Genomic DNA, 25,549 nt, shown 5'->3' with positions numbered 1-25,549 from the left:
CCTGAAAAGAACAAATGAAGACAGTGAGAAATTTTACAAGAAACTAGAATATATAAAGAAGAATCAGAGCTGAAGAATACAATAAATGAAATGAAAAACCCACTAGAGGAATTAACAGCAGACTGGGTGATACAGAAGAATGCATAAGCATTCTGAAAGATAGAATAATGGAAATCACCCAATCAGAATAGCAAAAACAAAAACAATCTTTTAAAAAATGAGGGCAGTTTAAGGGACCTCTAAAATAACATCAAGCATATACTATTCACATTATAGGGGTCCCAAAGGAGAAGAGAGAAAAAAGGGGTTGAAAAATATTTGATGAAATTATGGTTGAAAAATTCCTGAATCTGAAGAAGGAAACAGATATCCAGGTACAGGAAGCAGAGTCTCAAACAAGATAAACCCAAAGAGACCCATACCAAGACATATCGTAGTAAAATGGCAAAAGTTAAAGATAAAGAGAGAATTCTAAAGGCAGCAAGAAAAAAACAGAGAGTCACATACAAGGGAACCCCCATAAGGTTGTAAGCTGATTTTTCTGCAGAAATTTTGCGGGCCAAAAGGGAGTAGCATGATATATTTAAAGTGCAGAAAGGGGAAAACCTACCACTTAGGATACTCTACTCAGCCAGATTATCATTCAGAATTGAAGAAGAAACTTCTCAGACAAGCAAAAACTAAAAGAACTCATCAATACTAAACAGACCCTAAAAGAAGTGGTAAAGGGCCTTCTCTAAGTAGAAAAGAAAAGGCTACAACAAGAAGAATTTATAGGAAAGGAGAAACCCCACTAGAAAAGCCAAATATTTAGTAAAGGTTGTGGATCAAGCACTTAAATAAGCTATATGAAAATTAAAAGACAAAAATTATAAAATCAACCATAACTACAATGAACCGTTGAGGGATAAACACGAAGATGTAAAATATGACATCAAAAAACACAAAATGTGGGGTAAAGGAGTAAAAAATGTAGATCTTCTAGAATGTGTTTGAATTTAAATGACTATCAGTTTAAAACAAGTAGATATAGTTATAGGTCAACATATATGAACCCCATGGTAACCATAATTCAAAAACCTACGACAGATACAGAAAAACAGAGTGAAAGGAACACAAGTATACCACTAAATAAAATCACTGAATCTCAAGGGAAGAAACTAAAAGAAGAACAGATAATAACTACAAGAACAGGCAGAAAACAAGTAAAAAAATGTCAGTAAGTACTTACTGATCAATAATCACTTTAAATGTCAATGGAATAAAGCTCCAATCAAGGGCTTCCCTGGTCACACAGTGGTTAAGAATCCGCCTGCCAATGCAGGGGACACGGGTTCGAGCCCTGGTCCAGGAAGATCCCACATGCTGTAGAGCAACGAAGCCCATGCGCCACAACTACTGAGCCTGCGCTCTAGAGCCTGCAAGCCACAACTACTGAGCCCACATGCCACAACTACTGAAGCCCATGCACCTAGAGCCCATGCTCCGCAACGAGAAGCCACTGCCATGAGAAGCCCACGCACTGCAACAAAGAGTAGCCCCCACTCGCAGCAACTAGAGAAAGCCTGCACTCAGCAACAAAGACCCAACATAGCCAAAAATAAATAAATAAATAAATAAATAAATAAATAGCTCCAATCAAAAGACATGAGGTGGCTGATTAGATTAAAATGACCCATCTATATGCTGCTTACAAGAGACTCACTTCAGAGCTAATGACTGAAAGTGAGGGGATGGGAAAAGGTATTCCAAGCAAATGGAAATGAAAAGAAAGCCAGCAAAACTAGACTTTAAAACAGTCTATAACAAAAGATGAAGAAGGGCATTATATAATGATAAAGAAATCAACACAGGAGAATATAACATTCATTAACATACATGCACTGACATAAGAGCACCTAAATGTATAAAGCAAATATTAACAGACATACAGGGAGAAATCGACAATAATACAATAACAGTAGGGGACTTTAACACCCAACTTGCATCAATGGACAGATCATCCAGACAGAAAATCAGTAAAGAAACAGTGGTCTTAAATGACACATTAGACCAGTTGGACTTAATAGATATCTATAGGACATTCCATCTGAAAACAGCAGAATATACATTATTTTCAAGTGCACATGGAACATTCTCCAGGATAGATCACATGCTAGGCCACAAAACAAGTCTCAACAAATTTAAGAGGACAGAAATTATAGCATGCATTTTTTCCAACCAAAACGGTATGAAACTACAAACCAATTACAGGGCGGGAAAGTGGGAAAACACAAACACGTGGACACTAAACAAATGCTACTAAAAAACCACTGGGTCAATGAAGAAGTGAAAGAGGAAACCAGAAAATATTTGGAGACAAATGAAAATAAAAACACAACTTTCGAAAATCTATGGGACACAGCAAAAGCAGTTCTAAGAAGGAAGTTTAGAGCGATACAGGCCTACCTCAAGAAACAAAACAAAAAATCTCAAACAACCTAACTTACCATCTAAAGGAATTAGAAAAAGAACAAAGTCGAAAGACAACAGAAGGAAGGAAATAATAAAGATCACAGGAAATAAATAAATGGAGACCAAAACAAAAAACAATAGAAAACATCAATGAAACCAAGAGCTGAATTTTTGAAAAGAAAAACAAAATTGATAAGCCTTTAGCCAGGCTCATCAAGAAAAGAGAGCCTAAATAAAATAAGAAATGAAAGAGGAAAAATTACAACTGATCTCATAGAGATACAAAAAAACCATAAGAAAATACTACAAACATTTACATGCCAACAAATTGGACAACCTAGAAGAAATGAATAAATTTCTAGAAACATACAATCTTCCAAGACTGAACCAATCCAAACATACCGATCACTAGTAGTGAAACTGAATTAGTAATTTAAAAACTCCCAGCAAACAAAAGTCCAGGACTGAATGGCTTCACAGAGAAATTCTACCAAACATATAAGAACAGCTAATAACTATCCATCTCAAAATATTCCAAAAAACTGAAGTGGAGGGAATACTCCCTCCCAAATTCATTCCATGAGGATACCATTACCCTAATAACAAATCCAGACAAAGACACTACAAAAAAAGAAAACTACTGGTCAATATCTCTGGTGAATACAGATGCAAAAATCCTTAACAAAATATTAGCAAACCGAAATCAACAATACATAAAAAGATCACACACCATGATCAAATGGGACTCATTCCAGGGATGCAAGGATGGTTCAATATCTACAAATTAAACAATGTAATACACCACATGGGAAAAAAAATCACATGATCATCTCAACAGACGCAGAAAGAACATATGACAAAATTCAACATCCATTCATGATAGAAACTAATCTAAGTTGGTATAGAGGGAACATACCTCAACATAATAAAGGCTATTTATGACAAACCCACAGCTAATATACTCAGTGATGAGGGATATGGGATTAAGAGATACCAACTACTGTATATAAACAGATAGGCAACAAGGATATACTGTATAGCACAGAGAATTATACTCATTATCTTGTAATAACCTATAATGGAGTATAATCTGCAAATATACCAAATCACTATGCTGTATGCCTGAAACTAACACAATATTGTAAACCAGTTATACTTCAAATAAAATATTTTTCAAAAAAAATTAAAATTTATATATATTTGCTATCTCTGTCCACTATTAGAACCTAGAAGCAATAGTCCAATAACACTGAACATACATAATGCCCTACATACTACTACACACTAAAAGAAACCAGGACTTCTTGGGAGAAAAGGCTGATTCCAGAGCTGGGGCAGAGAAGATACAAGGTCAGGCTAAATCTCTTGTGCCGGTAAGTAAAGAAGTCCTCAAAATCTGATGGGAACAAATAAAAAAACATGAGAGGCAGTTAAAAGGGGCTCCCACCAGTTAAATGAGACAACTTAAGTTTTAAAATAAATAGTAACAAGAATAGATAATACCCTGAATAAAACAAAAATCCATAGGTCTAAACTGATACTAATTTTTTTAAGTCAGGGAAGGGAAAACTCTTCTTTGTAGAATAATGTCAAATGATAAATGTAGAATAACACAAATAGAAAATTGCCATTTTACAACTACCATAACTGATTTAGGCAAGAATCATCAATGAATGCTAAAATCACTGGGTGAAAGTTTATTGAGGAACAAGATACACACATAATCTCAAAGTATTTTTCCACTGATTACTTAATTACAAAGGGGGAAAGGTATCCCTACAATGGAGAAATCTGTCAAATCCCACCTTAACCAAATGATCATATTTAACCTCACCAAAACTACTGTCATAGGCACCATGATGTTACACATTGAGAACACAAATCCTATGTAATATTCCTGCCAAAAATGTTTAACCGGAATCTGATTATGAAAAAAATAAATTAAAACAATCAGACAAATCCAAATTGAGGGACACTCTACAAAACAACTGGCCTGGATTCTTCAAAAATGTGAGGGGGATGAGGAAAAAGGGAGAAGAAAGAGGAGATTAGAATAAGGCTGGAGAAGCACTGTAGATTAAAAGAGACGTAACAACGCAATGCAACGTGTAGTCGTTGATACAATCATGAATCAGAAAAAAAAAAGTCATATCTATATCTGTATCTAGATCTATGGGACTTGTTTGGACAACTGGAGAAATTTGAACATGGAATGTATTTCAGATTACAGTACTGTGTCAATGTTAAATCCCCTGAGTGTGATCATGTGGTTATGCAGGAGAATGTGTTTATTTCTAGAAGATGCATGTTTGCATGCTGAAGCATTTAGAGGTAAAGTGTTATGATCATGATGTCTGCAACCTTCAAATAGCTCAGAAATTTTTAACATATAAACACAGAGAGAGATAAAGCAAAGTAGCAAAATGTTGGCAATTGGTGAATCTATATGAAGGGTACACAGGTGCTCAATATACTATTCTTGCTACTTTTCTGTAAGCTTGAAATTTTTCAAAATAAAAAGTTGTGAGGAAAGAGTAAAAAGAAATTCCTTTCAAATTCTGTTTTCACACTTAAAAGAAGCAGATAAAAACAAAACCTTTGTTATCCAAAATTATGAAGCAATTAACCACTCACAAAAACTTTTCAGTATAACTGACAATCCCTTACCATTATCATTTTGTATGGGATGTTCTCCAATGAACCATATGCTTTGCTACAATCTTAATTTCTTATATGATGCTCTGGATGTAACTATAAATTAAAATGTTGGTATTGTAAGTACTGGACTGGACTGGACTTAGCTTACTGCTATAACACTTATCCAGTGAAAGCTCCCTCAGCCCTCTGAACTAAACTTGGCAATATAACACTGAATAGGCCAGATTCTCTTAGGACAGTACTGTTAAAACTATGAGCTATAAGGACTTCCCTAGTGGTCCAGTGGGTAAGACTCCATGCTCCCAATGCAGGGGGCCTGGGTTCGATCCCTGGTCAGGAAACTAGATCCTGCACACATGCGCAACTAAAAGCCCGCATGCCACAACTAAGATCCCACATGCCGCAACTAAGACCCAGTGCAGCCTAAATAAATAAATAAATACTATGAGCTAGAACACTGTTACCCTGTAGAAGGAAAAAAAAAAAAATCAAATGTAGCAATAGTTTTGATCTAAAATTTCTCTCTATATATTTAATATACCAAACACATTTGCATAGTAGTTATTATACAATAACTTAAACAAGAAGCTTCTTATTTAACAAATGGTATAGTACAGCAAAAAAGTATCCCAGTTAATCATGTACAAACCAATCACCTGAGACATGAGCACTGGACATGCACACTGATTCGCTGATATACAAGCAGCATTTTCCAAATGTCCTGATACACTTTACTCAACTGCTACTGACCTCTAAGAATGCTGAATTACCATGCCAAAATAAATACCATATTCATTGTGAACTATAAACACAGAACTAATCTGAACTATTTCTTGCATCAAATTTATTTACCTGAGGCTTTTCCTTTTTTGTTACTTAATATTTTACATTTAATTATTTCCTATTTATACATTATAGCATTGAAAGTACTGTGTGTTTGTGAGAGTGAGAGAGAGAGAGAGAGAGAGAGAGAGAGAGAGAGAGAGAGAGAGAGAGAGACACCTAACCCACTAAGGCCTCTAAAGAGTTCCCTAATCCTGGGCCTTCAATACACCTGTTTACTCATGTAAACATGTCAGCAGCTCCTAGTTACTAGACACAACACTAGATGCTAGAGATATAAATATATATACATCTAGCTCTCTGCCCTCAATGAGCTCACAGTCTAGTTGGGAAAGAGACTTTAAATAACTCAGTGAAACAGTATACTAAAAAAAGATATAAACAAACTGTCCTGGTGAGTCAAAGAACTACTGTCTCTCCTGTCTGTAGCTCATTGCCTAAGTACTAGAAACAACTTCAGCAGCCGTTAGTTCTTTCCCTCTTCACTTTCTAAATTTCTGATCTAGTCTCTTCTATAGGAGACTCCAAAAATACAGTCAATCCTTCATAAGTACCAACAGCCAATGCAAATCGTTTTCTTCTTCTCTAAAAAGGGCCAGCCGTGTAGTATATGTGGTATCATCTTTTGGGCTTTGGTGTTCCCCTCTTATTCAGCAAAAACTATTTTCTTACTAGTTAGGGGTTTAGTGTAGAGCATTTTTAGACGGGAAGGAAAGAAAAAAAGAAAGAAAGGAAGAAAGGAAAGAAAGAAAGAGAAAGAAAGAAAGAAAAGGAAGGAAGGAAGAAAAAGGGAGAAAGAAAGCTGGCCTCTAGAGTTTTTATCCTTCCTTTAGAAAGCAACTGTTTCACATAAGCAGAATTTTCTTTGTAACTGAACACAAACAATAGAGTTTATAGCATCTAACTGTTTAATGAAATGTTTCAAACTATAATTTGAAACTCATTGGCTATGAAATCAAATTAGTGGATCAAACACCTATGTTTTTTAACAGAATAGTGTAAAAGAGAAGCTATCAAGAGCATGATATAAAAGATACCTCTTAATTGGGGTAAAGCGTAAACAGTGGGAAAGCTACTGACTTTACATCTCCTCATAATACCATCCAATCCTATTTATTACCTCATGTTCTCATGGATCCTTGTTTTGGTTGTAAAGAACTGATTATCAGTCTTTCACAAATAAAGTTAGATTAAAAGAGAAGGCACTCTGCAAAGGGGCCAAGACTATAAAAATACAAACTATTAGTACACATGGGAATACTGCTTAATAGGTAAGACTGTGGGCTCAGAAATCAGACTGTTTTCAGGCTCAAATTCTTACTACCTTTATGACCTTGGATAGTTGCTAAGCCGCTCTGTGCCTCAGTTACCTCGTCTATAAAACGAGTTGCTATGAGGTGAAGTGAGATAATACATGAGAAGCCTTTAGCACAGTACCTGACACTTAAAAGTATCTAATAACTGTGAGCCATATTATCATCACCATTACTGCCTCTAAATAGTCAAAACTGACTTTAGGAAAAAATTTGGAAACGCACATTATGCTTTTATTAAAATATTCTAGTTACACCAGAATTAAAACAGAGTATTATTAAAAGCCTCAGAAACCAGAGAAATCTAAGAAACAACAGTAATCCAGTTAGATGGAAAACAATTCATCAGAGGAACAGCAACAATTATAAGTGGAAAGATATTTGGGACCGTACTGAGGAGGAGTTTGCATTAATTTGGGCAAAAGTCGCATAGTCCAGGGACCAGCAAACTATGGCCCACAGGCTGAACCTGCAGACAGTGGTCTGCTTTGGGGTCACGAGTTAAGAATGGTTTTTACAGATGAACACTCTCAAATGATCTGATGAGAGGGGATGCTAACTTTGAACCCTACTTAAGGGAAACATTATCCCATTTATGATTATATTCTTCTCATTACTAGACCAATACAACAAAATATTATATTCAATTACTATATTTTGATTTCATCAATAAAAATTTGTGAAATTTATAAAAAATAAAAGCCTCAAATGGAGTGTCTATACATGTTAGACAATTTATGTTCCTCTTTACTTTCCCCTAACCCTTCCCTTGTTCAAATTATCTACTGAATGTTCCATAATGTGCCAGACAGAGAAAAGCAACATGACTATATCAACAAATAAAACAAGATAAAAAGCTCCTGCCCTTATGGAGCTTCCATTCTAATGAGGAAAGGGAAAAAATGACATATATGTTATAAAGTAGTGAGCAGGGAATGTGGGGCAGGGAGCAAGTTTAGATAGATGGGGTATTCAGAGCAGGCATGACTGAGAAGTTCACTTTCTGGCAGACTTGAAAGGAAGTGAAAGAGTGAGCCATGTGGATGCTCAGCCTGGAGCCCGTGCCTAGAGAGGTGTTCAGACAGAGGGAAGAACAGCACGAAGACGTGACGTGGAGCACACCAGGCCTGTTCCCGGCACAGCAAAGAGGCAAAGAGGTGCACCCTGAGGGAAGTCGATAAGGAGAGGGGTCAGAGATGGGGTCAGAGAGACAGCAGGAGCCACAAGTCATGTGGGCCTTGGTGGCCATGGTGAAAACCTTAGTTTTCACTCTAACATGGACTTTGAGCAAAGGAACATAGTCACCTCCGTTACACTACAAGTAGTGACACATGGGTGTTCGACTTGCAGCGTTTCCAATCGATATGCTACATACAAAAAGCTCAGAATATGGTACAAGCAAGCTACTGTGCTCACAGAAAAATCAGTTAATGTCTACAATATTATAAATTAGTAAGAAAAAAAATTAAGACTCTACCAGATAAATGAACAAAAAATTTACAGAATGTTTGCAAGAAGAAATGACATCACTGATTTTTTTTTTTATAAAGCCCAACTACATTATCACTAAAAAGACATTCAAAATAAAACAAAGTGCCATTTATCACCCATTGGTAAGGAAACTGGTGGTAGTAAAAATTGGGTCAGGTCTACAGCCCTGTATCTGAAACCTCTGGTTTCAAAACACTTTCAGAAGTGGTTTTTTGGGTTTTTTTAAATTTTATTTATTTTATTTTTGGCTGTGTTGGGTCTTCATTGCTGGCTTTCTCTAGTTGCGGCGAGCGGGGGCTACTCTTCGTTGCAGTGCGCAGGCTTCTCATTGCAGTGGCTTTTCTTGTTGCGGAGCACGAGCTCTAGGCGCGCAGGCTTCAGTAGTTGTGGCACGCGGGCTCAGTAGTTGTGGCTTGCGGGCTCTAGAGCACAGGCCCAGTAGCTGTGGCGCACGGGCTTAGTTGTTCCACGGCATGTGGGATCTTCCCAGACCAGGGCTCGAACCCGTGTCCCCTGCATTGGCAGGCGGATTCGTAACCACTGCGCCACCAGGGAAGCCCCTTCAGAAGTGTTGTGAACTTCAGAATATTTAAATTATAAAGAGGTGATACTGCACAGCTACCTTATATTAAGTAACACTCTTGGTTGGGTCTGTCTAGGTAACACCCTGTATTAACCATACTGCTATTTAAAACTTCTGTAGAGAACCTTAAGAACGTTCACTCTAAGGGGAATAAATAATGTATAAAGAGCCTCACATCAGTATATGTCAAGTTTGGCTGCCAAATTAATTACAAAAACTTTTGTTTTTCAGGGGCTTGGGGATCTCAGAATTGCATGTAAGGAACTGTTGACCTACACAATTCTTTTGAAAACAATTATGCTAACATAGACCAAAAACTATAAAAATAACCGGATGCAAAGTGGGTCACAAGATCAGAATCAGCTAGGAGAACTTTTCCAAATCACAAAACCCTTTCCAGTGAAGATTCCCCATTTCCCTAGTAGCTTCTGTAGCCATAGTAACTGACTGTAGTATGGATCCGGCTGGAAATATAAACAAACCAAGTAGAGTTTTAAAATTCCAATGTAAGTAAAACAATTCAGAAATCCTTGGAGTTTGTAAAAATATTTTACTTCCATGCAATAAGAAATATCTTAAAAAGAAACAGACAAAAGGAACACCAACCTTATTTAAAAACATTATTTCCCAAATTTTAATCTCCTTGGAAAACTCATTTATTCTATTCACTCAAAGTGTAGTCAATATTAATTAGCACATATCATATGCAAGGCACTGTGCATACCAGGTAATACCAGGAGTGAGGTTTGGAGAGGTGGATAGGGGCTGACCATGAGTTTAGATTTTACCTTACACACAGATGGAAAGGCAATAAAAAAAATTCTGAATAGGGGCATAAAGTGATCAGATGTGCATGTCAGATCACTCTGGCTATAGTATAGAGGAGGGTTAAAAAAGGGCAAAACCAATGGCAGAATACACTTTAAGGAGACTATTGTAAAAGTCCACACAAGACACGATGACCTTTTAAAAAAATCATCCCTCACAATTTCCTAAGTTGTGCCCAAGCTTCATACTGCCAACTGGTGACAGGGCTACAAGAAGGTAAATGAGGGTAGAAAGGGAAACTCAACAGTGCTGATGAGAGGCGATTGGGACAGGCAATGAGAAAATGATATCCACAGCTTACAGTAGCAGGCAAGGCAGTGCCCTAGGCCAGCAGGGCCTTAGCTGTACAGGGCAGACAAGCAGGTGGCATCCCAGCAGTCAGAAACACACAGTAGGGAAACATGTCTCTTTTCATGGTTCTTGATGAAAGGCACTCCAGCTGTAAGAGACTGGAGTTCAGGAATTCAAAAGTAGGAGACAGAAAATAGGACAGCAGCAGAAAAGACACAGATTCTGGACTCAAGTTAACCTACTTTCAAAACCTAAATCTGGTATTTTCTAGCTGTGAAGGTCTAGACAACTCAGCTTTTTGAGCCTCAGCTTCTTCATCTATAAAAAGGGGATAACACTACCTACTCCACAGGGTTGGCGGGAGAACTAAATGTGATCTCATACATTAAAACATCCAGTACAGTTCCATGAATATTAGTTTTGTCCTTTTCTCTTTTTCTTATAAAAAGAGAAGCCACTGAGTTTTTCATCTGAGCTACTGAAATCAGGAAGTCTTTTCCTTGGCCACAAAGTCGGAAAGGCTTATCCAACTAGGCATTAGAGGATTTCAGGTAAAGAAAGTAAGGCAGGTCATTAATGAAAAATGTCTCATGGGAGCACTAGTTCATACAGAAGAGGTGAAAGTGAGTAGGTTACACAAGTAAAAAGGGCCTAAAAAACTAAAGTAGAGTAAAAGTTTAAATAATTAGGATCAGTTAGCCTAATAGTATACCGACACAACAGAACATGTCACTATATTTACATTAAAAAAGAAGGAAAAAAGTGGGGAGTTCTCTGTATATGGAAGTCAAAGGATCTCCAAGGTATTTTTTTTTTAAATTCCCCCCTCCCCGCGCCCGCGCTCCCTGCCCGCCGCCTGCTGGAGGGTGGGACGGGGTCGGTGGTGGCAGTGGCCTCCACAGAGTTAAGGCCCCTTTCCCTCACGCGGAGTTCGCCGAGGCAAGAGCGCCCGGGCAGGGCAGGGGACGCGGTCTCATCCGCCTGACGCCTTGGAGAGCCGAACCCTGCCGCGGGGAGACGTCAGATTCTACCCCGACCACGAGCGGCGGTCCCCCAAGGTATATTTTAAATGAAAGAATTACTAAATAAAACATTAATATAGTATGCTACCTTCTACATAGAAAGGTAGGGGGAAACAATAATTTATATTTATATTTTGTTTCTATTAGCATAAATACTGGTAAAATACACGAAAACAAAAGTGGTTACCTATAGAGAGCAGGGAAGGGAGGGACAGACAGAGACATAGTACTAAGAAGTCTCAATATATGCTTTTTTATATTATTTTGAAATTTGAATGAAGTAGCCATACTTAACAATTGTCTCACAAAAAGGCAATATATACATTAAATTAATAATAAAACAAGATTAACAATGACTCCTGAATAACTCTAAAACTCACCATAAGATGGTAATCATTTGAAATGGGGGAAGGGAGCTAGCCCAGATGCCTACTGAAGTTCATTCAGGGCATTTCTTTGATATTAGGTGTTGCTACACAGTTTCTCTTACCCATCTTTCAAATAATCACTACAGTTTCTTTCTCTTAATCCCCCAAAAATGTTAAGGTGTATGTAATCTTAAAAAAAAAGATATTTTTTCGGGAATTCCCTGGCTGTCCAGTGGTTAGGACTTGGTGCTTTCACTGCAGGGGCCCGGGTTCGATCCCTGGTTGGGGAACTAAGATCCCGCAAGCTACGAGGCGCAGCCAAAAAATAAACAGACAGTTTTCTTGATTCTGTTCCCTATTCCTCCATAACCTAAGAGATCTTCCTTCTTCCCCTTATGACCAAATTTCTTAGCGTTATCTAGTCTACGTTCACCGTATGTCTAGTTTCCTCTATGTACTTTCTTATCACACCCCCTACTGTAACTCTTCTGCTACAGTGAATTTCAAACTTTACTATACCTCAGAATAACTGTAGCAGCAGCAGCATTAAAGCAGATTTCCTGTGTGATCACCTCGCATTCCTCACTCACCCTTTCAAAAAATCTATACAGTCTGAGATGAAACCTGCAGAATGGGTATTTTTTATTCAGTAGCACATTTGATTCTGATACAGGTGGCCTGCCTGAACACACCTGAAAACCAACTAGCTAAGGTCATAATAACTTTCCATCAGTCAAATTCAAAGCACTTTTGTTCTCATCTCTCTGCAGCATCTGACACCTTCCTGTAACTCTTTCCTCCATCACCTTCCCCCACACAACTGGACTCTCCTCTCTCTTCTGAGCCCTTATCCTTTAAATGATGCTGGTGGGGGCCCTGCCAGTGGCCCTCTTCCTAACTTTACACACACTTCATAAGCAGTAACAGTCACATCCACTGCTTCAACTACCTTCTATACAACCCTAAATTCTGACACTCTGAATTCCCAACTATTTTCAGGGAGCCGGAGGCTATGCAGTCAGTACATGGGGAAAACAAGACGCTTCAACATCATGCACATCTGAATTCAAAATATCTCTTCTGCTATTTACTGGTAATACGTCCAAAGTCACACACCTTTCTGAATTTCAGCTTTGTTATCCTTTAAAACTGGAGACAACACCTTTCTGACAAATTTTTGTTTGGATTAAATGAGGGAAATAAAAAGGTTAAATGAGAAGTCCCCTTCCCTTCCTAGCACAGAACTGACAGCATGCCCTGAGGACCCCATGCATGGGCCTCGAGGTGGCAGGCAGGAGACAACTAGCTTGGGGCAGGGAGACTAGCACTTACAAGGGGACTGAGCAAGTAAGTAAATGTACTGAGGACAATGGGAGCCGAATCTCACTGCTGAAGATGGTACTTAGAAATATAGACGTGGGAAGACTAGAAAGATAGAAAGAAACCTGGAGTGCTAGACTGGAAATAGATGCATCAGTGTGAACTTTTAAAATATATACACAGTTAGATGAAGAAAGAGATTCAAACGTGTACATATATACACATATTTCCTAGCTCTGTCTGCCCTAAATGTAATGACACCCCAGCAGAAATGAGCACATTAAGCATCCAAACCTTGGTTTCTAAATACCACCTCCACTAAAAGAAATCAGGATTCCAATGAATGATTCCAGAGCTAGGACAGGAGAAGCACAAAATGGGTCTGGAGCATCCTAGTGTGCCAGAAAGTAAGGAAATACTCGAAGGGCGGGGACGCGTCAGAAGGGGGGGGGACGCGTCAGGGGGGGGGGACGCGTCAGAAGGGGGGGGACGCGTCAGAAGGGGGGGGACGCGTCAGAAGGGGGGGGACGCGTCAGAAGGGGGGGGACGCGTCAGAAGGGGGGGGGACGCGTCAGAAGGGGGGGGACGCGTCAGAAGGGGGGGGACGCGTCAGAAGGGGGGGGACGCGTCAGAAGGGGGGGACGCGTCAGAAGGGGGGGGACGCGTCAGAAGGCGGGGGGACGCGTCAGAAGGCGGGGACGCGTCAGAAGGGGGGGGACGCGTCAGAAGGGGGGGGACGCGTCAGAAGGGGGGGGACGCGTCAGAAGGGGGGGGACGCGTCAGAAGGCGGGGACGCGTCAGAAGGGGGGGGACGCGTCAGAAGGGGGGGACGCGTCAGAAGGGGGGGGACGCGTCAGAAGGGCGGGGACGCGTCAGAAGGATGGGTGCCATCCTGAAGGGGCTCCCACCAGCCCAATCTAGGACAATCTAAGCGTCAAAATAAAATCTAATAAAACCCACTGCATAGGAACAGGAATCCACGGGTATATATTGATGCAAATAAAGAAATAAATTCACTTATTTATTTACATCAATAAATGAATGAACAAATACATGAAAGAAAGAAAACTTTTCAGTAAAAAATCAATTAATAAATGCAGGTGGCAACCTTCATAGCAGTGGTTGATCCAGGCAGGAGTCATCAGTGGACCGAAAGGCCAGTGGGCAGAGGTCTGATGAGGAACAGGACATTAACAAAATCTTGAAAATCTTCCCACAAAAGAGTTACCAATTACAAGAGGAAAATGAGGACTGTATAATAAAGAAACCCAGCAGAAATGAACTCAGTAAGGTGCTCAAGGTTAAACATCGCCAGTGGTGGGACAACACCGTATGCCTCCCAGTGATACACTAAGAAGAGCACACCATTCCTATGGTATTCTTGGCAACAACGCATTCAGTCCACACATGAACAACTACTGAGTGAACCAAAGTTAAGGGACATCTCACAGAACAAGAAAAGTCAAGGCCATAAAAGACAGAGAAATATCAAGGAACTGTTCCAAACTAAAGAGACATGACAATTAAACGCAGTGTGTGATCCTGAACTGGATCTTGGACCAAAAGGGAAAGGAAGACACTACCGGGAGAGTTGGAAAACTCTGAATGGCCTCTGGGTTGTTTTTAAATTTTTTTATTGAGGTACAGTTGATTTACAATATCATGTAAGTTTCAGGTGTACAACACAGCGATGCAATTATATATGTGTGTGTATATATATACTTTTTTAAAAAATATTTATTTACTTTATTTACGGCTGTGTCGGGTCTTAGTTGTGGCATGTGGGATCTTTCACTGCTGCGTGTGGGCTTCTCTCTAGTTGTGGTGCACAGGCTTCTCTCTAGTTGCGGTGTGTAGGCTCTCTAGTTGTGGTGTGCGGGCTCCCAAGCACATGGGCTCTGTAGTTGTGGCCCGCGGGCTTAGTTGCCACACCGCATGTGGGATCTTCGTGCCCCAACCAGAGATCGAATCCACGTCCCCTGCATTGGAAGGCAGATTCTTAACCACTGGACCACCAGGGAAGTCCCTATATATTCTTTTTCAGATTCTTTTCCGTTATAGGTTATTACATAATATTGAGTATAGTTCCCTGTGCTGTACAGTAGGTCCTTGTTGGTTATCTATTTTATACATAGTAGTGTGTATCTGTTAATCCCAAACTCCTGATCCCTCCCCCTGCCCCCCTTTCCCCTTTGGTAACCCTAACCACATGTAAGTGATATCATATGATATTTGTCTTTCTCTGTCTAGCTTACTTCACTTATGATGATAATCTCTAGGTCCATCCATCTTGCTACAAATGGCATTATTTCATTCTTTTTTATGGCTGAGTAATATTCCATTGTATGTATATATATATATATATATATATATATATATATATACCACATTTTCTTTATCCATTCATCAGTTGATGGACACTTAGGTTGCTTCCATGTCTTGGCTATTGTAAATAGTGCTACAATGAACATTGGGGTGCATGTATCTTTTTGAATTATGGTTTTCTCCAGATATACACCCAGAAGTGGGATTGCTGGATCTTATGGTAGCTCTTTAGTTTTTTAAGGAACCTCCATACTGTTCTCCAGAGTGGCTGCACCAATGTACATTCCAAGAGTGCGAATGTTCCACACCCTCTCCAGCATTTATTATTTGTAGACTTTTTGATGATGGCATTCTGACTGGTATGAGGTAATATTCATTGACGTTTCGATTTGCATTTCTCTAATAATTAGCGATGTTGAGCATCTCTTCATGTGCCTTTTGGCCACCTGTATGTCTTCTTTGGAGAAATGTCTATTTAGGTCTTCTGCCCATTTTTTGACTGGGTTGGTTTTGGTTTTTGTTTTTGTTTTGATATTGAGCTGTAGGCATCTGGGGTTTTGAAGGTAGTGTTGTATCAATGCTGATTTCCTGATTTGGGGGTTATGTAAGAGACTGCCCATGTTTTGGTAAAAGCACACTAGATTATTTAGGAATGATAAGCATCAGGTCTGCAACTTGCTCTGAAATAGTTCAGAAAAGTCTAATTAGATGAGAAATGGTGCATTCCTCTGAAATGGTTAGAAGTAGAGATGAAAATGAGAGACCAGAAATAAGATGATTAGATAGTTTCACTGAAATTTGAGAATCCAGTAACAGAAGAGGAAAAGGGTTGAAGACAATGTCAAGGTTCCTTCTTTGGGCATCTGAAAGGGAAGGCCTCATTGCACGCACTACAGTGAGCCAAGCACAAGATGTTGTGGGCTTATCTTCTGTATACACACAGTGTACGTAGTACAGTGTTAAAAACTGGCTGAAGTTCATGTGTGGAAACAGGAGGGGGTGGGGGGAGGCTCATGGGAAATCCCTGTACCTTCCCCTAAATCTTGTGAAACTAAAGGTGCTATAAAAAAGTAAAGCCTTATAAAAAAATATTTTTTAAGTTGCAAGAATAGTTCAAGGGAAAGGAAACTGGTTGAAGGGGATTCAGGAGCTCTTTGTGCTGTTCTTGCAACTTTCCTGTATGCTTGAAATTATTTCAAAATAAATTAATTTTTAAAATTCAACAAGCACTCATGACAACCTTGGTGCCTAGCAAAACGCCTGGTTCACTATGGGTACTCAATAAAAATTATTTGGTCTTCCCTTTCCAGTTGCCCAAAGAAGAAATCTCAGCAGCATCATCAGCCTTCCTCTTTCACTACATCCAAATGGACTCTCAGTTCTCGTGAAACTGCCTAGTCAGTTTTCAGTTCTAGGCCTACATGCTCATTTCTGGCTCTTATCATCTCTCACCTGGACCGCTGCAGGAGCATCCTAACTGGTTTCTCTGCTCCTTCTAACATCATTTTTGCACCATCCTTTTATCTCTGCATCCTCGTCCAGAAGTCAGGAGTTATCTTCCCTCATTTAAATACCTGTAATTGCTCCCAATGTAAACGCTGATTTCCCCACTGGCAGAAAAAATACTCCCATAGGGCACTAAAAAGATAGGCAGGAGCACCAAAAAGGATACCTCAGATACACACACAAAACAGTGAAGTAATTCCTGGGGGGACAGGGAGGAGAGAGGGACAAAAGTGGAGGACTTTGACTGGACTTTCTTTATCTTTATTCTTAGGTTTGGTATTGGTTTACTACTGATTATATATACTAAGAATGCCAGAGGGTGAGCGGGTACCATCAACTCTCCAAAACTAAGAGCCTCTAAAACCATGCTTTTCCCAATTTGGCACCAAAGAAAATAATAATTTTTAGCACACTAGGACAAGTCAAAGAGATTATTCTAGGTCAAAAGAAACCACCCTGGGGGGGTCCAATATGCTCTGGTCACATACATTGACAGGTATCTTATTCTCTGGCACAATGGTAAGCCATTCAGGACACCCCAGTTGGGAAGCTCTATTCTAAAGGTCTTAATACGACTGCGCTCACAGCCCAAACAAAGACCCTCACAAGGTTTTATTTCCCACCACAGTCAACACACATATACAAGCACACGGATTCACACACAAAATCAGACACCAACATGCATCTCACAGACAGACCATTTCTCTAAACACACTATGAATCCTTTCATACTTGTCTTTTTGCAAGTGCTGTTCTCTGTACCCAGAGATCAATTCCAACTCATCCTTCAAGAGGTCGCTCAAATGCCACTTCTCCTTTCCCCAGATCTTATTACAGTTGTCATTCTGAATTGTAATTGTTTGTTGACATATGTTACCACCCTAGAATTTGAGCTCAAGGACAAGAATCATGTCTTATTTACCGGTATACCAGTGATCCCTATAACAGACATTCAAATGTCTGTTTAATTAACACACAAATGAATGTTCACTATATCATTCCCCAGTAAACCAAAATTTTCAAAATACATTAACTAAAACAATGAAGTATAATTTTATAATAAAATTAGCATTTTTTCCTAAACAAGAATACCCATTGTTCTGTGAGAGACCTGGCACAGAAATATTCAAACCATTTTCCTAGTCCTAGAGTTTTAGACTGAGGAAACAAACCTACAAACAAGCTGTAAGCACAAAGGTATTCACTGCAGATTATAACAGTGGAAACTTTAGGAACAACCAAAATATTTAACAAGAGGTAAATGACTAAATCACCTGATTGATAAATCACCTGAATATCTAAGCAATTGTTTAAATTATATTCATGATGATGGGAAAATAATACCAGTTACCATTTATTGATCATCTCTTCTATTTAAAGAATAATGCTGGGGGACTTCCCTAGTGGTCCAATGGTTAAGACTCTGCGCTCCCAACGCAGGGGGCCCAGGTTCGATCCCTGGCCAGGGAACTAGATCCCACATGCCGCAACTAAGAAGTCTGCATGCCACAGCTAAGAAGCCTGCATGCCGCAACAAAGATCCTGTGTGCTGCAACTAAGACAGGGCACAGGCAAAACAAATAATAATTATTTTTTTAAAAAATGAAAAAGAATAATGATGGATGCTTTATATATATTATCCTAATCCTCACAACAATTCAAGGGCAAGTATTATTATCCTAATTTCATAGACAAGAAAGTAAACACAGAGGTTAAATAGTTCGTCCAAGGTTTTTGCAACCAGATTCCAACCCCAAGTCTGTCACCTTTTCCCTACATTGCTCTTCCTCTACAATACAATGTTTCCAATATATTAAACTCAAAATTGTTATCTCCACCATACAACTTTATAAAAAAATACAATAGGACAATGGCCTAGAAGGAAACAAAAATATCTTTTAGAGTGGTGATTAAGGGTGAATGTTGTTACAGTATTTATAATTTTTTTATTAGCAACTTTTTAAAAGCAGAATTGCTGAGCAATGGACTAAATTCGTAAGGCAATACAAAAGAAACAACCCCCATTTTTAATTTTTTTACATGTTCATTAAGGACACACAGTAGGTAACATATAAAAACGTAAAAAGCACAAACTCAACTAACTACATCTAAGCAATCATATACTAACACCAGGGTACTTATTACCAGGATTCAAAAGCTGATCATTACGACTGGATTAAGCAGCATTCTTCCAGAAAAAAAGGTGAATTCTCTGGAAGACTTAAAGAAGAGGCATATGGACAGGAGACAGGAATGTTTAAACTGAAGACACAAGGGCAGAGGGGGAAGAAAAAGAATGCTTTCCTTTTAAGTAAAAGTGAGAAGCAGGGTTAGTGAGATGAAGTTGATGAAAACCTTTAAGGACAAGCCAACAAGTTTGGAATTAATTGATAAACAACAGGGAACTGTAATATATTCTCAAATGGTAAGTGGCATGCTGAAAATAAGATCTTTAAAGATTCAAACTTTGTTCCAAGGTAAAGTACTGCCTTTGGTTACACAATGTTTTCGCCAAACAATTGGGGGGAAAATAATCCATTATCCTTTATGTGTGCTTTATATCAATACATACACTTTTCAAAAAGAGAAACTGACTAAAGAAACAAAAGTCTTCATATAAGGAGTATAAGGAGAAGGGGTCCTTTCAGATACAATGCTTGCAAATATTAAATGCTACTGTACATTTTAATAAGAATCACAGAACTTTAGAGTAAAAAGGGATGCTGGAGATAATCTTTTAGTGATAACCTCTTCTTCATTTTCACAACGGATTAAGTTGAGGCTCATGAACTAAGTAACTTGCCTAATGTCATATACGAGCCAGCGGCAGATTCAACATCAAAACTCAAATTATCGGGAATTCCCTGGTGGTCCAGTGGTTAGGACTCTGCCCTTCCACTGCAGGGGGCACGGGTTCAATCCCTGGCAGGGGAACTAATAGCTCACAAGCCACATGGCGCAGCTTGGAAAGAAAGAAAGAAAAAAAAAAACAACAAGATTTTCTAGGCAGCAAGATCTAAAGATCTAAAGTTGTGCTGTCCAATATTATAGCTACTAGCAACATCTGGTTATTTCAATTTAAACTGATTAAAATTAAATACAACTTAAAATTCAGGTCCAGGGACTTCCTTGGTGGCGCAGTGATTAAGAATCCGCCTGCCAATGCAGGGGACATGGGTTCGAGCCCTGGTCCGGGAAGATCCCACATGCCGCGGAGCAACTAAGCCATGCACCACAACTACTGAGTCTGCACTCTAGAGCCTGTGAGCCACAACTACTGAGCCTGCGCTCTAGGGCCCACGTGCCGCAATTACTGAACCCGTGTGCTGCAACTACTGAAGCCCGCACGCCTAGAGCCCGTGCTCTGCAACAAGAGAAGCCACCGCAATGAGAAGCCCGCGCACCGCAACGAAGAGTAGCCCCCGCTCGACGCAACTAGAGAAAGCCCGCGTGCAGCAACGAAGACCCAATGCAGCCGAAAAAAATAAACTAAAATAAAATTTTAAAAAATAAAATAAAGTAAAATTCAGGTCCTCCGGCACGACAGTCACATTTCCAGTGCTCCATGCCACACGGGGTTAATGGCTACCACATCTGACAGTGCCAAATAAGAGTACTGCCACCACTGCAGAACATTTAACCGGACAGCATGATCTAACGAATAGGCTTCAGAGTCAGACAGACCTAGCTTGAATTCTACTTACTAGCAGTGGGATCCCAGACAAGTTATTTAATTTCCCTTGGCCCCCATTTGGGGGAGGAGAGGGGGAGTAGGGGATTAATAATACTTACCTCACATAGTGTACTTGATGATTATGTGGGATAACATGAAAAGCCCCTTTACATTGTCTGGCACATAACAGACAATAAACACATTCCTCTGGATCTTTTTCTCTTCCTACTCCTCTATAAACCCTCCTTGTTAAAACATACAAGCACAATAACTCACCCAAATTAATATCTTCCTGGCAAGGTAATCCACAGTACCTAATTTTCATTCTGTTCCCACCAATTCCTTCAAATATTTGCACCTCTCTTCCAGAGTTTCTGCTCAGGAATAATGAAATGAAGAATGAACGTGGGGGAAACTGCCTCTAATGAAATGGAGGAGAATGTAATAATTTTCCCCTCTCGTTTCCCATCCTATTTTAAATATGACTGTACTGACTGATCATGCAAAGGAAAAGAAATAAATTACACTGCTCCTAGGTACCATACTTCCACACCAGTAGAGAAGATCCTACAATACTTCACTATATTCCTTCTCACCATCTGGGCTACTAACTGAATATTAAATGAAGAAATAACACCTTCCTCCTACAGTACTTTTCTGGCAAACAACAAAAAGGATTTCCAGAATACTAAACCAATCTTCAAGGCTTCACAGCTTAACGCAGTAAACTAATTTGACAAATCTAGACTACAGCATAAACTACTTCATAACATGCATGTTATTACCCAGAAAAACAACAAAATTCAACTCAGTTTGGAACCAGTGAATTTCTGCCAATACTAAATTTTATTTAGGAGTAACAATTCATGCTTAGCCACATTAAGTCACACAGACTTGCCATTTGTAGTGAGGTCACTAATTTTACATTCCTAATAACTAACAATTAAAGGACAGCTTTAAAACATTTGTCTTGGGGCTTCCCTGGTGGCGCAGTGGTTGAGAGTCTGCCTGCTAATGCAGGGGACACGGGTTCGCGCCCTGGTCTGGGAAGATCCCACATGCCGCGGAGCTACTAGGCCCGTGAGCCACAACTGCTGAGCCTGCGCGTCTGGAGCCTGTGCTCCGCAACAAGAGAGGCCACGATGGTGAGAGGCCCGCGCACCGCGATGAAGAGTGGCCCCCGCTCGCCGCAACTGGAGAAAGCCCTCGCACAGAAATGAAGACCCAACATAGCAATCAATCAGTCAATAAATAAATCTTAAAAAAAAAATAAAAAAAAATAAAAAATAAAAATAAAATAAAATCCTTAGTAAAACATTTGTCTTTAAACATCCACCAAACAAGATATCTCCATATTTTTAAAGCCTTCTTGTTGTTTAAAACTGACCATATAAATTTGGGGGTTGGGGAAGGGGGGAGGGGGAGGAGGGGGGAGGAGAAGGAGGGAGTCCTTTCAATAACAATTAATAACAGTGTCTCCTTGAAATTTTCTGGCATTCTTACTTTGTTCCTCAAAGATAATTTACTCAAAAACATGACCACAGACCGCTCTCCTTAAAGAGCTCAAAATAAGTCATAAACAAATACTAAATAGATAACACTGCACACTGTACTGTCACACTAAAATACAAATTGATTATGTTTAGCAGACAAAACTAAAATACTTCAAGTATAAAAATCAGAGTTTAAGAAGTCTACGAGGGTCACATAAGTTAAAAAAAAAAGCATTTAATAAGTTTTTATTACTATCCCACATGAAGTACTTTATACATTAAAGTTAGGCTTCTGTGCCTGAACTGATGAAATCTAATTGTGAGAGTCTATACTTTTTTTAAAGTACTTCTATAATAATGAAATGTACATTGGTCACAGTAGAATAGTTCAAATGAATTTTCCTGAGGCTGCATCCTAAGTACATCTGACCCAGAAAGTATTTTTAGCAAGTGTGTTCAATCAATGCTGGTTTTATGCCTAGCCTAAATTAGAAATTGGGTGTCACAAATTTAAAGTAACAAAGTTACTAGGGACATTTTTAAAGATATTCAATTAGAAGATAAGAAGAAAAACCACAAGGTTTAAACAATTCAGTACCCACAGCCTAGAATCTAAGCAGGTTAGAGGCAATAAGAAAGCCACAACCTCATCCAATTGCTACTTTGGAGGAACCTGTGATTTTTCTAACTTAAACTTTAACCTACTCAATTAATATTAATAAAACTACAAAAGAGTGATGGTTCCTTGTGTTTTCAAAATCTCTTGCCAAATGTTTGAAACAGATTAGCTAAATCACAAATATTCCCATATACAAAAAAAAGACGACGTTTCTCTTCTTATAAACCACTCAAGATCGTGATATTGTGGGACCATGCACATGTTTCAATGAAAAACGGTGAGAGACACGTGTGCCAGAAAAAAAGAGAGACATAAAAATGGCTTTTGTGGTAACTGGAGCATAAATTTATTCTGACAAAAAATGGTGGGATCCACAAAATGATTGCACTCTTTTGTTATGAGTTAGTAATGAAGCTCTACACAGAAAACAAACTTTTGCTTACAAAAAGCCTTTAAAATAAAATCTGTAGATTGAATTCCTCAAATTCAAGATTTAACTCATAGAATATTTAGCTCTATTCCATTAAGCACCTTTTGGGCTTTGAATAATCATTTATTTTAAGGTCATCTCCTTCCCCCTTAAAAAAATGAGAAGTATATAAATCCGGATAAAAAATGCCCTGGCTTTCCTGTTCCACAGTCTTCTTTTTTCGCAAACCATCCTATACAAGTCGGATACTTTGGCTTTTTGGTTTTTTTCTTCTCCATAAACACGGCTTAAACTGTCCTGTTTCAACTGGGCCCGAGATCCGGTCACATCAACCTAATATTACTCCAATCTCTGACTCTAAAAGCAGTTGGCACATTGCAGACGTACCGGTTGTCCTAGAAAAGGCGCTTGAAAATCCTACACATCGCCCTGGTCCACCGCGGTTCGCTGTCTAACGCCTCGCAGGCATAAAGTCTCCCTTTCTAAGTTCCCCAGAACCGTCGTACACGCACGCGTGCCACTGTAAACCGCTTCATCTTAAGGCAACCCGGGGACACGCATCCGCACGTCCTCAACTTTTCCTTCTGGCTCAACTGCAGATGCCTAAATACAAGTATGCACCGGCAGAATCATAAAAGGCTTAAAACTCCAAGGGTAGGGACGGTATGTCCATGCAGGAAGCGCTCAAACGAGCCAATTAAAAAAAAAAAAAAAGAATCCTACCAGCAAAGGAAAACTCAGAAGACTCTAAAACCTCACCTCGAGTTTAGGGGCCGTGGAACATTCCATCCCCTCTCCCCCGGCTGCCCCACAACACACACTGCAACCAAAACCTGCAGGAGGTCGGAGAGCAGAGGCCCCGCGAAGAAAGGGAGGGGGCAAAAAGCATCATCTTCCCCTGAGATCCGGCCGCAGGTACCAGCCTCGCGCGCCACGCAGGGCCGGCTGCCGGCGGGGACCCAGAGCCTCTTACCTTCGTGCCCCAGCCGCGTCCTCCCGGCTGCAGAAGAAAAGCCTGGAGGCCCGGCCGCGCCGCCCCCGGGGCTCCCTCAGCGCCCGCCCAGCAGCCGGCGCCGCAGCGGCCGCGCCACGGCCCCGAGCCGCCGGCACCACCTCATACTGCGGGGCTGCCGCGCGCTCCCGCACCTCCCTGCGGGGACGAGCTAATCCAGCCCCGCAGCGGGGCCGCGGGGGAAGCGGCCCGGGGACCCCGGCGTCCTGAGAGAACAATGTGGGGCCGCGAGGAGGAGGAGCGGAACAGCGCGGCGCGAGCGGGCGGGCGGCAATCCCGGGCAGCGTTTGTGTGTGAGCGTGCAACGGGCGCTCGGCCCCTCCCTCCTCCTCCTCCCCCTCCCCCTCCTCCTCCTCCGTCTCCTCCTCCCTCAAGCACACCCCGTCTCCCAGGCCACAGCATAGCAACCGAACATGGCGGCTGCGCAGACGCCGCCAGTCAGCGGCCGGGAGCAGCGGCGGCGGCCACGGGAGGCGATCTCGCGAGAGGCGAGGCCAAGCGGGCTGGAAGCGGCTGCACAAGCCGGAGCGCGGGGGACGCGCAGGTGCGAGGGAGGCGGGACCTGGGTAGGTGGGAGGGGCTGGAGGAGGGGGCGGAGCGCCGTGGCTCCACCCCGTGGCCCCGCGGCGGTTGGTCACTGAAACTGCGAACACCCCCCGCTGGACCGACTGACCTGAGGGACGCCGCCGAGGGGCAAAAACCCAAGTTTAAAGAGGAAAACCAGACCTCTTGGCCCCAGGTGGTCCGCACTTCAATGCTGAAAGAGGATACAGGTTTAGGATGCAGTTTTGAATCATTTCCTCTCCTAAATATAGACCCTGAAACAAAGAACAAACAGCGTTCATCTCTAAAACAAACGTTTGGTTGCCTCTGTGTGCCGGCAACGGTGTGCTTTTAAAAATGGAATTCATTCATTCTAACCACGCGTATGAACTGGGTGTTACCAGCCGGGGTTTTTAGCCAGGTGCATTCTAAAATCTTACTGATGGTACGAATGTATTGGCGGTGAGACAGATGCCTGCGGGCTGGGTGGTAGCTGAAATGATGCCAGGGGGAATTTGGGGGCGGTCACATTTCCTTTCTGCATTCATTCTTGTCAGAGTCCTTTCCTGTCGTCTGCCACCTTCTTGCTCTTCCTTGCTCTTAGCTTCAGCACCCCACCAGGGCCGGCCTTCTTAAAACGTCCTTTCAAAAATCACTTTCCCTCCAAGCCCGCAGAAGGCCTGTTCACTAATCAGGGGTGGTTTTTGCAAGATGAAACCTTGCAAATTTGTACAAATGTGTGAAAGACGGCATTTTCTATTGAGCCTCTTCTCCCTC

At 40.7% G+C, this 25,549-nt stretch overlaps 1 protein-coding gene across 4 annotated transcripts in view; it reads right to left on the bottom strand.

Moving 5' to 3' along the window:
• Positions 1-24,542, bottom strand: part of PTPN4 (protein tyrosine phosphatase non-receptor type 4) — a 184,214-nt gene extending 159,672 nt beyond the window's left edge. For 3 of the 4 annotated variants that reach the window (XR_009009090.1, XM_007181267.2, XM_057551667.1), the window contains exon 1: positions 24,191-24,542. The gene's annotated coding sequence lies outside the window, so the exon portion shown is untranslated. Of the gene's footprint in view, positions 1-23,604; positions 23,649-24,190 lie in introns of those variants that run through there. The other variant, XM_057551666.1, reaches the window with a different exon arrangement.
• Positions 24,543-25,549: the final 1,007 nt, after the last annotated feature.

This window comes from Balaenoptera acutorostrata, chromosome 8 (assembly GCF_949987535.1).
Source record: "Balaenoptera acutorostrata chromosome 8, mBalAcu1.1, whole genome shotgun sequence".
NCBI lineage: Eukaryota > Metazoa > Chordata > Mammalia > Artiodactyla > Balaenopteridae > Balaenoptera > Balaenoptera acutorostrata.
This window is presented reverse-complemented; position numbering and strand designations above follow the sequence as displayed.